Here is a 6,966-nt window from a genome sequence, read left to right as displayed (position 1 = left end):
ATTCAATGGGGCTTTGTCTCATGAAAGAATATAGAAATGCAGCCTATTTGGGCCCTACTGGCATGGTGTATCCAGAAAACATTAGAGGGCATAACCTGGGGAAGGCAGGGATGTTTCTTTGTGGTGGGGCCAGACTGGGGCCTCCAAGTAAGGCAGCTTAGCAGGACTGGGAATGTAGAGAAAGCTCCTTCATGCTGTTCTCATTGCTGCTTGGGATATGAAGCCAACACAGCACAGGAAGTCTGTGGGCTTTGTGGGTTATGTCATCTGCCAATCTGCAAACCAATGGGCAAAATTAGCAGCCATCATTTGCAATATCTTTTATCTTTGTAATTTGGAGGGTGTGATTTTTTTTTGGCTATATAACGTGATGGAAAGAAATAGAGAGAGCTCTGTTTTCTAGAAGTTAGGTGTGAGCAGAGGATGGTGAGCAACAGTGTTTTGTAGATAGCAGGAACAGTTATCCTACATGGTAGAGATAGCGTTGATTAGAAGAGGGAACGTTTCTCGGAAATAATAATAATAATAATAATAATTTATTATTTGTACCCCGCCCATCTGGCTGGGTTTCCCCAGCCACTCTGGGCGGCTTCCATAGAAACCAAAAACCCCACTAAAATATCATACATTAAAAACTTCCCTGAACAGGGCTGCCTTAAGATGTCTTCTGAATGTCAGGTAGTTGTTTATCGTTTTGACATCTGATGGGAGGGCATTCCACAGGGCAGGCGCCACTACCGAAAAGGCCCTCTGCCTGGTTCCCTGTAGCTTTGCTTCTCGCAATGAGGGAACCGCCAGAAGGCCCTCGGCGCTGGACCTCAGCGTCCGGGCAGAACGATGGGGGTGGAGACGCTCCTTCAGGTATACTGGGCCGAGGCCATTTAGGGCTTTAAAGGTCAACACCAACACTTTGAATTGTGCTCGGAAACGTACTGGGAGCCAATGTAGGTCTTTCAAGACCGGTGTTATGTGGTCTTGGCGGCTGCCCCCAGTCACCAGTCTAGCTGCCGCATTCTGGATTAGCTGTAGTTTCCGAGTCACCTTCAAAGGTAGCCCCACGTAGAGCGCATTGCAGTAGTCCAAGCGGGAGATAACTAGAGCATGCACCACTCTGGCGAGACAGTCCGCGGGCAGGTAGGGTCTCAGCCTGCGTACCAGGTGGAGTTGGTAGACAGCTGCCCTGGATACAGAATTGACCTGCGCCTCCATGGACAGCTGTGAGTCCAAAATGACTCCCAGGCTACGCACCTGGTCCTTCAGGGGCACAGTTACCCCATTCAGGACCAGGGAGTCCTCCACACCAGCCCGCCCCCTGTCCCCCAAAAACAGTACTTCTGTCTTGTCAGGATTCAACTTCAACCCATTAGCCGCCATCCATCCTCCAACCGCCTCCAGGCACTCACACAGGACCTTCACCGCCTTCACTGGCTCTGATTTGAAAGAGAGGTAGAGCTGGGTATCATCTGCATATTGATGGACACCCAGTCCAAACCCCCTGATGATCTCTCCCAGCGGCTTCATATAGATGTTAAAAAGCATGGGGGAGAGGACGGAACCCTGAGGTACCCCACAAGTGAGGGCCCAAGGGTCTGAACACTCATCCCCCACCACCACTTTCTGAACACGGCCCAGGAGGAAGGAGTGGAACCACTGTATAACAGTGCCCCCAGCTCCCAACCCCTCTAGACGGTCCAGAAGGATGTTATGGTCGATTGTATCAAAGGCCGCTGAGAGATCCAGCAGAACTAGGAAACAGCTCTCACCTTTGTCCCTAGCTCGCCGGAGATCATCAACCAGTGCGACCAAGGCAGTTTCAGTCCCATGATGAGGCCTGAACCCCGATTGGAAGGGATCCAAATGGTCCGCATCCTCCAGGCGTGCCTGGAGTTGTTCAGCAACCACACGCTCAATCACCTTGCCCAAGAATGGAAGATTTGAGACTGGGCGATAGTTGGCCATACTGGCCGGGTCTAAAGATGGTTTTTTAAGAAGCGGTTTAATGACCGCCTCTTTCAGCGGATCTGGGAATGTTCCCTCACAGAGGGAAGCATTCACCACCCCACAGAGCCCATCGCCCAGCCCTTCCCGGCTTGCTTTTATTAGCCAGGATGGGCAAGGATCAAAAAGACAGGTGGTTGGTTTCACGCGTCCAAGCAGCCTGTCCACATCCTCGGGGGTAACGGATTGAAATTGGTTCCATGCAACTTGACCAGACAGAGCTCCAGCACTCTCCCGCCCCAGCCCTGCTCCCACGGTGGTGTCTAGCTCCTTCCGAATATGAGTGATTTTATCTGCAAAAAACTTTGCAAAATCGTTGCAGGAGATCTTGGGGTCTTTACAAGGCCCCGATGTTAAAGGTGGTTCCGTTAAATTGCGGACCACCTGAAAGAGTCTCCTGCTACTATTTTCTGCAGATGCAATAGAGGCGGCGAAGAAGGTCTTCTTCGCCGTCGCTATCGCCACTTGGTAGGCTCGACGTTGAGCTCTAACCTGTGTCCGGTCAGATTCGGAGTGAGTTTTCTGCCACCGACGCTCTAGCCGTCTCAGCGATTGTTTCATCGCCCTCAGCTCCGAAGAAAACCACGGGGCTGTCCGGGCTCCATGCAATCGGAGAGGGCGCTTCGGAGCCAGACAGTCAATAGCCCTGGTTAACTCCGCATTCCAGCGGGCCACCAGGGAATCAGCTGAAAGGCCATCAACATGGGATAAAGCATCCCCTACCACTCTCTGGAAACCATTTGGATCCATTAAGTGGCGGGGGCGGACCATCCGAATTGGTCCCACCTCCCTGCAGAGGGGAAGGGTCGCGGAGAAGTCCAGTTGCACCAGGAAGTGATCTGACCATGGCACTTCTTTAGTTTCACTTTTACTTAGTGTCAGATCACCCACGTCACTAGAGGTGAATACCAGATCTAAGGCATGTCCATGACTATGGGTTGGGCCCAACTTATTCAGGGACAGCCCCATGGAGGCCATGCTTTCCACGAAGTCCCGAGCGGCCCCTTGTAAGGTCGTGTCGGCATGGATGTTAAAATCCCCTAGGACAACCAAACTAGGTGTCTCCAGGAGAACATCCGCCACGACCTGAAGCAGCTCGGACAGGGAATCCTTGGTGCAGCGGGGAGGTCGGTACACCAAAAGGAATCCTGTACTGCCCCTATTGCCCAACTTCCAGAACATGCACTCAGAAAACTGGGTCTTCCCAGTAGGACGCCTGATGCAAACTAATGACTTCCTAAAAATCACTGCAACCCCCCCTCCCCGCCCACATGACCTGGGTTGCTGTGCGTAAGAGAAACCTGGTGGGCAAGCGGCAGCAAGGACAGGCCCATCCGCTTCATCCAACCAGGTCTCTGTCACACATGCCAGGTCAAATCCTCCATCCACAATCAGGTCGTGGATGGCAGTGGTTTTATTCATCATTGACCTGGCATTACACAGCAACACCTTCAGGTTATGTGGGTTTCCCCTGTTGATTCCAGTATCCATCCGGTCAAGGCCAGACCCGGAGGCAGGGATAGTCTTCAAACAACGACTAAACCTGCCTCCTCGGTAATGACATGGTCTGGTCTTGGCGTAACTCCGCCTCCTGCCCATGATCACCGAGATCGGATGTCCCAGTGCTTCCCCCCCTGTGGAACTTGTCCCAGCCATCGTGTTGGCTGGGGCCCCACTCCCAGGCAGCCCTGATCCCGCCCCTTAAAAACAAAACACAAACTATACAGAACCAATAAAACAACAGAAAACAAAAACAGAACAATTATACTAAAATTAATCCCCAACCAAATATCCATCCCACCCACCCACCCCCAACAAGGGAAAAAGGAAAAAAAGAAATACAAATTTAAATTGCCACCGACTGCTTGAGGACATTTTAAAACACATTGGAACAGGGAAGCAATTGCAGAACACTTCCCAGCTTCCCCAAAAGTTTGTTCCAAATAAGGGCCTGGGCCACGCCCCCTGGGCCAGATGGAAAAGGCCCTGGAAGGGAGCAGGCCCTGCAGTCCTCACCCAGCCGATGGTCCGAGGCTTCCCTGCAGCAGGAGTCCCTTTATAGCCGGGAGAGAGGGCCTGGGCCACACCCCCTGGGCCAGATGGAAAAGGCCCTGGAAGGGAGCAGGCCCTGCAGTCCTCACCCAGCCGGTGGTCCGAGGCTTCCCTGCAGCAGGAGTCCCTTTATAGCCGGGAGAGAGGGCCTGGGCCACGCCCCCTGGGCCAGATGGAAAAGGCCCTGGAAGGGAGCAGGCCCTGCAGTCCTCACCCAGCCGATGGTCCGAGGCTTCCCTGCAGCAGGAGTCCCTTTATAGCCGGGAGAGAGGGCCTGGGCCACGCCCCCTGGGCCAGATGGAAAAGGCCCTGGAAGGGAGCAAGCCCTGCAGTCCTCACCCAGCCGATGGTCCGAGGCCTCCCCGCAGCAGGAGTCCCTTTATAGCCGGGAGAGAGGGCCTGGGCCACGCCCCCTGGGCCAGATGGAAAAGGCCCTGGAAGGGAGCAAGCCCTGCAGTCCTCACCCAGCCGATGGTCCGAGGCTTCCCTGCTGCAGGAGTCCCTTTATAGCCGGGAGAGAGGGCCTGGGCCACACCCCCTGGGCCAGATGGAAAAGGCCCTGGAAGGGAGCAGGCCCTGCAGTCCTCACCCAGCCGATGGTCCGAGGCTTCCCTGCAGCAGGAGTCCCTTTATAGCCGGGAGAGAGGGCCTGGGCCACACCCCCTGGGCCAGATGGAAAAGGCCCTGGAAGGGAGCAGGCCCTGCAGTCCTCACCCAGCCGGTGGTCCGAGGCTTCCCTGCAGCAGGAGTCCCTTTATAGCCGGGAGAGAGGGCCTGGGCCACGCCCCCTGGGCCAGATGGAAAAGGCCCTGGAAGGGAGCAGGCCCTGCAGTCCTCACCCAGCCGATGGTCCGAGGCTTCCCTGCAGCAGGAGTCCCTTTATAGCCGGGAGAGAGGGCCTGGGCCACGCCCCCTGGGCCAGATGGAAAAGGCCCTGGAAGGGAGCAGGCCCTGCAGTCCTCACCCAGCCGATGGTCCGAGGCCTCCCCGCAGCAGGAGTCCCTTTATAGCCGGGAGAGAGGGCCTGGGCCACGCCCCCTGGGCCAGATGGAAAAGGCCCTGGAAGGGAGCAAGCCCTGCAGTCCTCACCCAGCCGATGGTCCGAGGCCTCCCCGCAGCAGGAGTCCCTTTATAGCCGGGAGAGAGGGCCTGGGCCACGCCCCCTGGGCCAGATGGAAAAGGCCCTGGAAGGGAGCAAGCCCTGCAGTCCTCACCCAGCCGATGGTCCGAGGCTTCCCTGCTGCAGGAGTCCCTTTATAGCCGGGAGAGAGGGCCTGGGCCACACCCCCTGGGCCAGATGGAAAAGGCCCTGGAAGGGAGCAGGCCCTGCAGTCCTCACCCAGCCGATGGTCCGAGGCTTCCCTGCAGCAGGAGTCCCTTTATAGCCGGGAGAGAGGGCCTGGGCCACACCCCCTGGGCCAGATGGAAAAGGCCCTGGAAGGGAGCAGGCCCTGCAGTCCTCACCCAGCCGGTGGTCCGAGGCTTCCCTGCAGCAGGAGTCCCTTTATAGCCGGGAGAGAGGGCCTGGGCCACGCCCCCTGGGCCAGATGGAAAAGGCCCTGGAAGGGAGCAGGCCCTGCAGTCCTCACCCAGCCGATGGTCCGAGGCTTCCCTGCAGCAGGAGTCCCTTTATAGCCGGGAGAGAGGGCCTGGGCCACGCCCCCTGGGCCAGATGGAAAAGGCCCTGGAAGGGAGCAGGCCCTGCAGTCCTCACCCAGCCGATGGTCCGAGGCCTCCCCGCAGCAGGAGTCCCTTTATAGCCGGGAGAGAGGGCCTGGGCCACGCCCCCTGGGCCAGATGGAAAAGGCCCTGGAAGGGAGCAAGCCCTGCAGTCCTCACCCAGCCGATGGTCCGAGGCCTCCCCGCAGCAGGAGTCCCTTTATAGCCGGGAGAGAGGGCCTGGGCCACGCCCCCTGGGCCAGATGGAAAAGGCCCTGGAAGGGAGCAAGCCCTGCAGTCCTCACCCAGCCGGTGGTCCGAGGCTTCCCTGCAGCAGGAGTCCCTTTATAGCCGGGAGAGAGGGCCTGGGCCACGCCCCCTGGGCCAGATGGAAAAGGCCCTGGAAGGGAGCAGGCCCTGCAGTCCTCACCCAGCCGATGGTCCGAGGCTTCCCTGCAGCAGGAGTCCCTTTATAGCCGGGAGAGAGGGCCTGGGCCACGCCCCCTGGGCCAGATGGAAAAGGCCCTGGAAGGGAGCAGGCCCTGCAGTCCTCACCCAGCCGATGGTCCGAGGCCTCCCCGCAGCAGGAGTCCCTTTATAGCCGGGAGAGAGGGCCTGGGCCACGCCCCCTGGGCCAGATGGAAAAGGCCCTGGAAGGGAGCAAGCCCTGCAGTCCTCACCCAGCCGATGGTCCGAGGCCTCCCCGCAGCAGGAGTCCCTTTATAGCCGGGAGAGAGGGCCTGGGCCACGCCCCCTGGGCCAGATGGAAAAGGCCCTGGAAGGGAGCAAGCCCTGCAGTCCTCACCCAGCCGATGGTCCGAGGCTTCCCTGCTGCAGGAGTCCCTTTATAGCCGGGAGAGAGGGCCTGGGCCACACCCCCTGGGCCAGATGGAAAAGGCCCTGGAAGGGAGCAGGCCCTGCAGTCCTCACCCAGCCGATGGTCCGAGGCTTCCCTGCAGCAGGAGTCCCTTTATAGCCGGGAGAGAGGGCCTGGGCCACACCCCCTGGGCCAGATGGAAAAGGCCCTGGAAGGGAGCAGGCCCTGCAGTCCTCACCCAGCCGGTGGTCCGAGGCTTCCCTGCAGCAGGAGTCCCTTTATAGCCGGGAGAGAGGGCCTGGGCCACGCCCCCTGGGCCAGATGGAAAAGGCCCTGGAAGGGAGCAGGCCCTGCAGTCCTCACCCAGCCGATGGTCCGAGGCTTCCCTGCAGCAGGAGTCCCTTTATAGCCGGGAGAGAGGGCCTGGGCCACGCCCCCTG

Source organism: Podarcis muralis, chromosome 6 (assembly GCF_964188315.1).
Source record: "Podarcis muralis chromosome 6, rPodMur119.hap1.1, whole genome shotgun sequence".
Taxonomy (NCBI): Eukaryota; Metazoa; Chordata; class Lepidosauria; order Squamata; family Lacertidae; genus Podarcis; species Podarcis muralis.
This window is presented reverse-complemented; position numbering follows the sequence as displayed.